This window comes from Chiloscyllium plagiosum, chromosome 15, assembly GCF_004010195.1.
Source record: "Chiloscyllium plagiosum isolate BGI_BamShark_2017 chromosome 15, ASM401019v2, whole genome shotgun sequence".
NCBI classification, from domain to species: Eukaryota; Metazoa; Chordata; class Chondrichthyes; order Orectolobiformes; family Hemiscylliidae; genus Chiloscyllium; species Chiloscyllium plagiosum.
In genome coordinates, this window is record NC_057724.1 from 59,437,417 (window position 1) to 59,447,348 (window position 9,932).

Here is a 9,932-nt window from a genome sequence, read left to right on the forward strand (position 1 = left end):
TCATAGTACACAACAATAGTTTTATTTTATGCATAAGGTCTTCCATTTTTTTTCCTGGTGTCTGAAACCCTAGCACCTTTTTTTTCTATCTAAGTTGCCCTATTACACCATTTTGAGAGTTTTCAACTTAAGCATGTCATCAAAATGCACTTCATGTTGGGACACTTTCCCTGCTTATATCTTTAAATTTTGCTATCTTCTGAATCCCATACAAATAAAAAATGCTCTAATTCAGTAATTGCTTTATAATTAGTAACATATCTGTTAAAATCTTCATTGTAAGAAAATACATTTACAAAGATAAATGGTTTATTTTAATAAGTGAGATTTAATACCACTTATTTAACAGCAATCACTTCTATTGGTCATAGGTTTTTAAGAAAATGATTGCCTCAATGTAAAGAATATGCTTTACATTGTGGTCACTATAAACACCAGAGGAAACATCAAAGAAGCGCTTCGCAGGAGGCTCCCAAGCACTGATGATGTCGCCTAGCCAGGGGACAAAACGTTTGCAACAAAAACTTCCAGCTCGGCAAACAGAACCACAGCAATTTCTCTAATGTCTTTTTTATATTTGCTTGCAGGATGTGGGTGTCACTGACTGACCAGGATTTATTGCTCGTCCCTAGTTGCGCTTGAGATGATAGTGAGCTGCCTTCTTGAACTGCTAAAGTCCATCTGCTGTGCCTTGACTCACAATGCCTTCAGGAGAGAATTCTAGGATTTTGACCTGGCAACAGTAAAGGAACGGCACTATATTTCCAAGTTAAGATGGTGAGTTGCTTGGACAGGAATTTGCAGGTGCTGATGTTCCTATGTATCTGCTCCCTTTGTCCTTCTAGACAGAAGTGGTCACAGGTTTGGAAGGTGCTATCTGAGGATTTTTGGTGGGTTTCTACAGTGCATCTTGTAGATAGTACACACTGTTGCTAGTGAGCGTTGGTAATGGAGTGAGTGGATGTGGTGCTAAATGAACGGGCTGCTTTAGACCTGGATGGTATCAAGCTTCTAGAGTGTTGTTGAAGCTGCATCAATCCAGGCAATTGGGGTGTACTCCATCTTGATCTTTCTCAGAAGACTTGTGCTTGGTAGATGATGGACAGGTTTTGGGGAGTCAAGTGGTGAGTTACTTGCTGCAGTATTCCTAGCCTCTGACCTGCTCTTGTAGCCTCTGTGTTTATGTGGCAAGTCCATTTGAGTTTCCGGTCAATGGTAACCCGCTAAGATGTTGACAGTGGGGGATTCAATGATGGTAACACCATTGAACACTTTGAATAACATTCAAGGATATGGGACAAGTGCAGGAAATTGGAATTAGCACACCTTCAGTGGTAGTTATGTCAGTGCAGATTCGATGGGCTGAATGGTCTTTTCTGCGCTGTATGACTCTGGCTGTATGAATGTCAAAGGGCAACAGTTAGCTTGTCTCTTACTGGTAATGGTCGTAGCCAGTATTTGTGTGACCTGAATGTAACTTGCTACTTGTCAACCCAAGCCTGGATATTGTCCAGATCTTATTGCATTTGAACATGACTGCTTTAGAGCTTGAGGAGTCTTGAATGGTGCTGAACATTACGCAATCATCGGCGAATAAGTCCACTTTTGACCTTATGATGGAGGGAAGGTCATTTATGAAGCAGCTGAAGATGGTTGAGTATAGGCTACTACCCTATTCTTGCTGCAGCACAGTGGCTCAGTGGTTAGCACTTCTGCCTCATAGTGCCAGGGACCCGGGTTCAATTTCAGCCTCGGACAACTGTCTGTGTGGAGTTTGCACATTCTCCATGGATTGTGTGGGTTTCCCCCGGGTGCTCCGGTTTCCTCCCACAAACCAAAGATGTGCAGGTCAGATGAATTGACCATGCTAAATTGCCCATAATGTTTAGGGATGTGTAGGTTAGGTGCGTTAGACAGGGGTACATATAGGGTAGGGGAATGGGTCTGGCTGGGTTACTCTTTGGAGAGTTGGTGTGAATTTGTTGGGCCATAATTAGAGTCATACAAATGTACAGCATGGAAACAGACCCTTCGGTCCAACCTGTCAATGCCGACCAGATATCCCAAGCCAGTCTAGTCCCACCTGCTAGCACCCGGCCCATCTCCCTCCAAACCCTTTCTATTCATACTCAAAAAAATTCTCATACCCTGAGAAACTCTTAGAACTAAATATCATACAGTCCAGAAACCGGCCCTTTGGCCCAATGGTCCATGCCCAAAGATGTCCTGGAGTTGAGATGACTGACCGCCAGCAACCACCACCATCATCTTATGTGGCAGGTATGAATCCAACAACTGATGTACCACTACCCACAAGGACTGGAAAAATTCAACATTTGGACACACATATAAAATTGTCAGAAAACTGATTTTGCATTGTCTGAACTACTTTGAATTAATGGGCCATGTGAAATTGTCATGTATTTACAGCAAAATATTTTGGTAGTGATGCAGAGATATTATGCATTACTCTCCAGTTGTGTGTCCAGGATAGTGCTGACCAACACTTGTCAGTTCTTCCCCATTTCCTTAAGTGTTGGTGTTGGATTTGCTCATACTTGACCTCAGACTCCTTTGTGATCATGCCCTGCTCTGCTGGCCAGTACAGAGAATTCATTTAAGCAGGAATTGCAAACAAGGTCAAAAAAGAGAGACCTTGGTACATTAGTGATTTGCCTTTGTAAACAAGAGATGGAGCATCATCGCTGTGGTCAGTCGAGAAAAACCAGGAGTGTTAAGCAACAGTGAAAGCTGATACTATTGCCTAATACTTGATCAAGAAAAGAAAGTGAACTATCAGGGCTGTTCTCATGCTTTTTAGTTTTTAAAAATTTAACAATTATTAGTAAAAGTGGAATTTTATTTTTGTACATATTTGAGAATCATATTTGCCTTTTATCAGGGAGGGTCATTTCAACACATATAAAGGAGTAATGAAAACATTTGTACCTCTTCTGAGAAAGATCAAGATTCAGAGCAGTGAAAAAAAAATCATTGCTTTATTTAAAAACCAGAACAATTGCAGACACTGTAAATCGGAAACAAAAACAAAAGTTGCTGGAAAAGCTCAGCAGGTCTGACAGCATCTGTGCAGAGAAATCAGAGGTAAACGTTTCGGGTCTGGTTACCTTTCCCCAGAAGCTACTCTCAGAAAGGTCACCAGACCCGGAACATTAACTCTGACTTCTCTTCACAGATGCCACCAGACCTGCTGAGCTTTTCCAGAAACTTCTGTTTTTGTTCATAGCTTTATTTTCATACTTAATCGCTCAGCACAAATGTTTGCGGCACATGATGTTAATACTACTTTTGTTGCTTGTAGTGTGTCAGCTGGAAATGAGAGAATTTTCTGAATTAAGTTTTGGTTGGAAAAGAGAGCTTCGGTAGAAATGAAAATGAATGTAAGTTCCCTCGTAATTCAGCTATATAGAGTTAGTATTTGAGCCGTTCAGAGCAAGGAGAAGTCCAACCTTGATTCCTGGTCAGTTGTAAGACTTGGTGAAGAAGTAGATAATTTAGCCCATTGAGTCAGTTCTGTGATTCAATGAGATCAGCCTTGAATATGTTTGATGATCCAGCTTTGAGAGCACTCTGTGGTAACAAACTCCATGGATTCACTGACCTTTGAGAGAAGAAAGTCTTCCTCATCCCTGTCTCAGAGAAATGTGACTATTTTGACTTGAGAAAAAATAGCAAGTGTTCCTGTTCCTGATTGCTATCCAGCGATCCTTTCTGGTAGGGTGTATGGATCAGATAAAGACCTGTTCAGTAACAGCAAAGATGTGGAGGTGCTGGTGTTGGACTAGGGTGGACAAAGTTAAAAATCAAACAACATCAGGTTATAGTCCAACAGGTTTATTTGGAAGTACACGCTTTTGGAGCGCTGCTCCTTCATCAGGTAGCTAGTGACTAGGTACCCGACAAAGGGACAGCGGTCCGAAAGCTTGTACTTCTAAGTAAACCTGTTGGACGATAACCTGGTGTTGTGTGATTTTTAACAGTATCAGTTAATCCTATCTTCCCAAACCAATTCAAACAAGCAGCCAGCATGCTGAACAATGATTATCTGGAAAGGATACAGGAGGATCCCTATTAAGTTATAAACAAAAACATAAATCGCTGGAAAAGCTCAGAAGGTCTGGCAGATCTGTGAAATCAGAGTTAACATTCTGGGTCTGGTGATCTTTCCTCAGAACTGATGGTAGTTAGGAAAATGTTTTTTTTAATGCAGAAGAATAAGTTGGAGGGGAGGGGGTAAAGAGTAAATGACAGATAGGGATGAAGCCCAAAGAGAGAACAGTTGAAACAAGGAGGAGTGGATAACCACCAGGCTAGGAGGGTGAATAGCTGTTAATAGTGACTGTTAGTAGCTAACAATGGGTTGTGTGTAATAGCAGACTATGTGATCACAAGGCCTGGTGTTTGGGATAGGGGGCTAGGACATAAGAGAGTTCAAGCCCTAAAGTTATTGAACATGATTTTGAGTCCATAGGGCTGTGGCATCCCCAAGAGGACAATGAGGTGCTGTTCTTCCAGCTTGCACTGAACTTCGGTGGAGCACTGTAACAAGCCAGAAACAGAGATGTTGGCCAGGGAACAGGGTGGTGTGTTAAAGTGGCAGGCAACTGGAAGCTCGTGGTTCTTTTTGCAGACAGAAACATATATGTTCTGCAAAGCAGTCACCCAGTCTTCACTTTGTTTCCCTAATGATGAGGAGACCACATTGTGTTCAGCAAATAGTGTAGGTTAGATTGTGAGAAGTGCAGGTAAAGTGTTGCTTCACCTGGAAGGTATGTTTGGGTCCTTGGACATGGAAGAGGGAGGAGGTAAATGGGCAGGTGTTACACCTTTGGCGATTGTAGGGGAAGGTACTGTGAGGCGGTGGGGGGGTGGTTTGGGAGTGAAGGAAGGGTGGACCAGGGTATCCCAGAGGGAACAGTCCCTGCGGAAGGCGGACAGGTGAGGGGATGAGAATATGTGTCTGGTGTTGGCATCACACTGGAGCTGGCGGAAATGGCAGTTGATGATCCTCTGGATGTGGATGCTGGTGGGATGGTAAGGACAAGGAGAACCCTATCGCTGTTGCAGGACGGAAGATGGGCTAAGGACCGAAGTGCAGGAGATGGGTCAGACACAGTTGAGGGCCCTGTCAAAACCAGTGCTAGGAAATCCATGGTTGAGGAAGAAAATGGACATTTTGGTGGCTCCTTTGTCGAAGTTGGATCATCGGAACATATGCGAGACGGAGATGAAGGAATTGGGAGAATGGAATGGAGTGTTTACAGGAAGCAGGGTGTGAGGAAGTATAGTTCAGGTAACTGGGAGTCCTTGGGTTTATTGTGGATATTAATGGCAGTCCATCCCCAGAAATAGAAAGAGATTTGTTGAGGAAGGGAAGGGAGGAGTCAAAGATGGACCAGGTGAAAGTGAGGGCATAGTGGAAATTGGAAGCAAAATCGATTAACTTTTTCAATTCCAGACGAGAGAGGGAAGCTGCACCGGTTATCATCGACATAACAGAGAAAGAGTTGTGGGTGGGGGCCAGAACAGGACTGGAACAAGGAATGTTCCATGTACCCAACAAACAGACATGCATAACTGGGTCTATGCGAATACCTTTGGCCAATCCTCTGACCCGAAGAAAATGAGAGAAGTTAAAAGAGAAGCTGTTCAGGGTGAGGACGAGCTCGGCCAAGAGGAGGAGGATGGTGGTGGTGGGTGGGGCCAGTTCAGGCCTTTGCTCCAGGAAGAAGCAGAGAGCCCTGAGACCATCCTAGTGGCGTAAAGGGACTACACATCCATGGCAAAGAGGCAGCAGCTGGAGCCCGCAAACTGGAAATTCCAAAACTGGTGGAAAGCATCAGAGGAATTACGGATGTACATTGACAGGGATGGGACCAGGGAGAAAACACTAGCGTCAAGGTAGGAAGAGATGAGGCAGGAGCAGGCTGAAACAATGCCTGAGCAGTCCTGTTTGTGGATTTTCAGGAGGTAGAAGCGGGCTGTGCAGGTCTGGGTGACTATCAGCTTAGAGGCAGGTGGGGGGGATCACCAGATGAAATGAGGTTAGTGACCGTAGTTGATACAATGGCCTGATGTTCCATGGTGGGGTCATGGTTCAGGGGAGATAGGAGGAGGTATCTTAGAGCTGGTGCTCAGCCTCTGCAATGTGTAGAGTTCAGTCCGCCAGACTACAACAGCACCACTCTGATCAACAGGCTTAATAACAAAAGTCAGGGTTGGATCTGACCACACAGAGTGCAGTCAGTTCGGAGAGAAATAGGCATTCCTGATGAAGGGCTTTTGATCAAATGCAGATTGAAGCCCAGAGGAAGGGATCCAGGTGGAGGGAGACTGTTGGAGGTGGGCGAAGGCGTGTATGGGAAGGGGAGAGGGCTCTTGTCCAAAGAAATGGGCACGGAGGCAAAGACAATGGAAGAAGAGTTTGTTGTCATGTTGTGCCCAAACTTTAAGGTGGAGACACAGAGGGATAAAACTGAGACCTCTGCCGAGTACAGCATGTTCGGCATTGGAGAGTCGAAGTTTAGGAAGGATAGTGAATATGCAACAAGAGGTAGTATGGGGGGATGGGCTGGAGTTAGAGGGAAGGGGAGGAAGGATCCAGAGGGGTATGGGTATCTCTGACTTGTTGCATCTTGTGGGCCTTAATACCAGAAAGCTGGAGGATGAAGTGGAATTACAGAGTGGTGTAGCCCTGAGCCAGCGTGATGTGATGCTGTTGGAGAAAGGTCGAGTGTGTGCATATGACGCCGCACAGCACTGAGTGTGGATCTCAGGATGCAGCAAGAGCAGCTGTCAAGTTATCCTCTGCCAAAGACACATTGCTTTTTAGAGAGCAGGAATGGAAAAAGTTGGGAAAAAGCGTGAGGGGCGGAATGAGATAAATAGCGGAATTTATAGGAAACTGTAAACCAGCAAATTAATAATCAACACTTTGGCCTGGAATTTCCTCAGTCAGTCCCAAAGCTGTCATTTCCTAAAATAAAACTGCACCTACAGTGTATGAATTTATTCCCAATGGAGCACATGGAAACTTCCATGCAGTCTTTTCAGAGTTCAGCCAACACACTGCACAGCAAACTGAGGGACAAACAAGAAAGAGACCTTTGTTCTTTAAAAACAGAGATCTTCGCTTCATTGGCTTTAATATCACTCTGTATCCTAGTGATAACGCAATGCTATTTGTTTGGAATAATGACACACAGTCACCATGTGGACCCACAGGACAGTAGCACTTGGCACCAAGACATAAGATTGCACAACTTCAGATACACAAACCCTCCTTGAGGAAACTGAAGGCAAATGGCACAGATTACTGGGTGTGAGTGCTATTTAGTCATCCAGTAATATTGCTTGTGCTGCCTAGAGGAGGTGTAGCACTAGCTGAGTGCCAAAAAACAAGTAATGGTTGACTTTCTCTTTGGTAAAATGCAGTTGCTCAGAGATGTTGTAATGTGCTGTCTGTATATTTATGGATGATGAGTGTGGCTAATAGCTGGGGAGTTGAATCAAATTCTAAAAGTGTCCAATCTCCTTGATCATGGAGCCTGTGTGTTTGCTCATCTGTCTTATTATAGCAAAACGTGATGCTAGTGAAAAAATACCTACATCTCAGAAACACAGGCAGATTTTTCCTTTCTTATGTAGCAACAGACAATGGTGAGAGTTACGAAAGTATGGTGACAATGAAAAAAAATCAGAATCTCACATGTTGCAAAAATTATTTCTGATTTTCCCCTCATAAGATTTAAAGAGTAAGTTCAGAATGACACCATTGAGAATGGCTACCTTACTTCCATGTATTTGCATCTCATTAAAGCCCCAACTCATCCCTAATTTATATGTTGCTTTAATTCTCTCCTGCTTCCCCGGGAAACCAGACAGTGCATGTTTCCCACATACAAGTCAGAGCTACAGCTCACCACTTGCTTCTCCTGGCCATCATGGATGGCACAGTGGCTCAGTGGTTAGCACTGCTGCCTCACAGTTCCAGGGACCCATGTTTGATTCCACCCTTGGGTGACTGCCTGTGTGGAGTTTGCACATTCTCCCCGTGTCCGCATGTGGGATTCTTCGGTGCTCCGATATGCAGGTTAGCTAGATTGGCCACGGTAAATTTTCCTGTAGTGTCCAGAGATGTGTAGATTTAGATAGACTAATCACAGTAAATGTGAGGGGATGCTCTTCAGAGGATCAGTACAGATTTGATGGACCGAATGACCTCTTCCCACACTGTAGAGATCTATCATTCTGTTATCTGTTTCTTCACCACAACAACCCTATATGGTCCTTGGCCATCATCCTCCTCAACTCTTCTGCAAGTCATATAGCACAGAAACAGGCCCTTCGGCCCAACTTGTCCACATCGACCACGTTTCCTAAACTGAACTAGTTCCGTTTGTCTGCATTTGGCCCATATCCCACTAAACCTTTTCTATCTATGTAGCTGTCCAAATGTCTTTTAAATATTTTAATTGTACCAGCCTCTACCACTTCCTCTGGCAGCTTATTCCATATACGCAGCACCCTCTGCGTGAAAACGTTGTAGTTCAAGCCCCTTTTAAGTCTTTCCCCTCTCACCTTAAACCTATGCCCTCTTGTTTTGGATTCCCCTACCCTGGGAAAAGGACTTTGGTTATTCACCCTATCCATGCTCCTCATGGTTTTATAAACGTCTGCACCTCTCCTTTGCATCCTACGCTTCAGGGAAAAAAGTTCCAGCCTATCCAGCCTCTTCTTATAACTCAAATCTTCCAGTCTTGGTGACATCCTTGTAAATCTTTTTTTGCACTCTTTCCAGTTTAATAACATCCTTCCAATAACAGGGTGATCAGAATTGTGTGCATTTACTCCAAATGCAGTCTTACCAATGTCTTGTACAGCTGTAACATGATATCCCAACTCCTGTACTCAATGCTTTGACCAATGAAGGATAAATACCTTCTTCACCACCCTGTCTGTCTGTGACACCACTCTCAAAGAACTATGTAGCTATTACCACTAGGTTTCTCTGTTCAACAACACCCTCCAGGGCCTACCATTAATTGTATAAGTCCTGCCCTGGTATGTCATACTAAATTTTAAGATCTCACATTTATCTACACTAAACTCCCTCTGCCATTCCTCAGCCCAGTGGTCCAGTTGATCGAGATCCTGTTGCACTCTTAGATAAACTTCTTCACTATCCACTATACCACCAATTTTGGAGTCATTCACTTCAACAATTTCTCTTATATTCTTGTCCAAATTGTTTACATAAATGACAAACAATAGTGAACCCAGCACCGATGCTTGTGGCCTGGTCACACCCCTGGTCACAGGCCTCCAGTTCAAACCACAACGCTCTACCACCACCTTCCACCACCACAGCGACCATTATCCTTGCCATATTATCAGGCCTGCGCTCAGACCAATTTGTATACCACTTCAGCCCTTCAACACTTTACTTCAGAGGTCAGGAACACTTACTCAAGTTCTTAGTCTGCCTTATTAGCACACATTTGCTTTGCACTTACTTGGAACCTCATGGCCTGATTTGCTATTTTAGCATACAGGGAATAAGGAGATGGAAATGTTACAGAGCTATGTCAACGTTAAACCTGTAGTGAGTGGCAGCAGTTCATGCAGCAAAGATACTGCATATACTCCAAACAACAGAATGCCCTCAGTTGGTCAAAGGGCACATCTGATTAAAGTACATGGAGTTGGCCCCTGTCAAACACTTGGTCCTACCAGAATCCAGGGAAATGCCAACTTACAGGATGGAGATTACAGCATGCTCAGTCCAACAGGTCAAGTGAAACCAATCCAGAGATTACAGGTAAGTCAGCCAGGAAACTGTAAAGACATCATTCTGAAGGAGTGTGTGCATGTGTGTATATAGGGAGAGCGAGAGGTTATTTTTGCTGCAA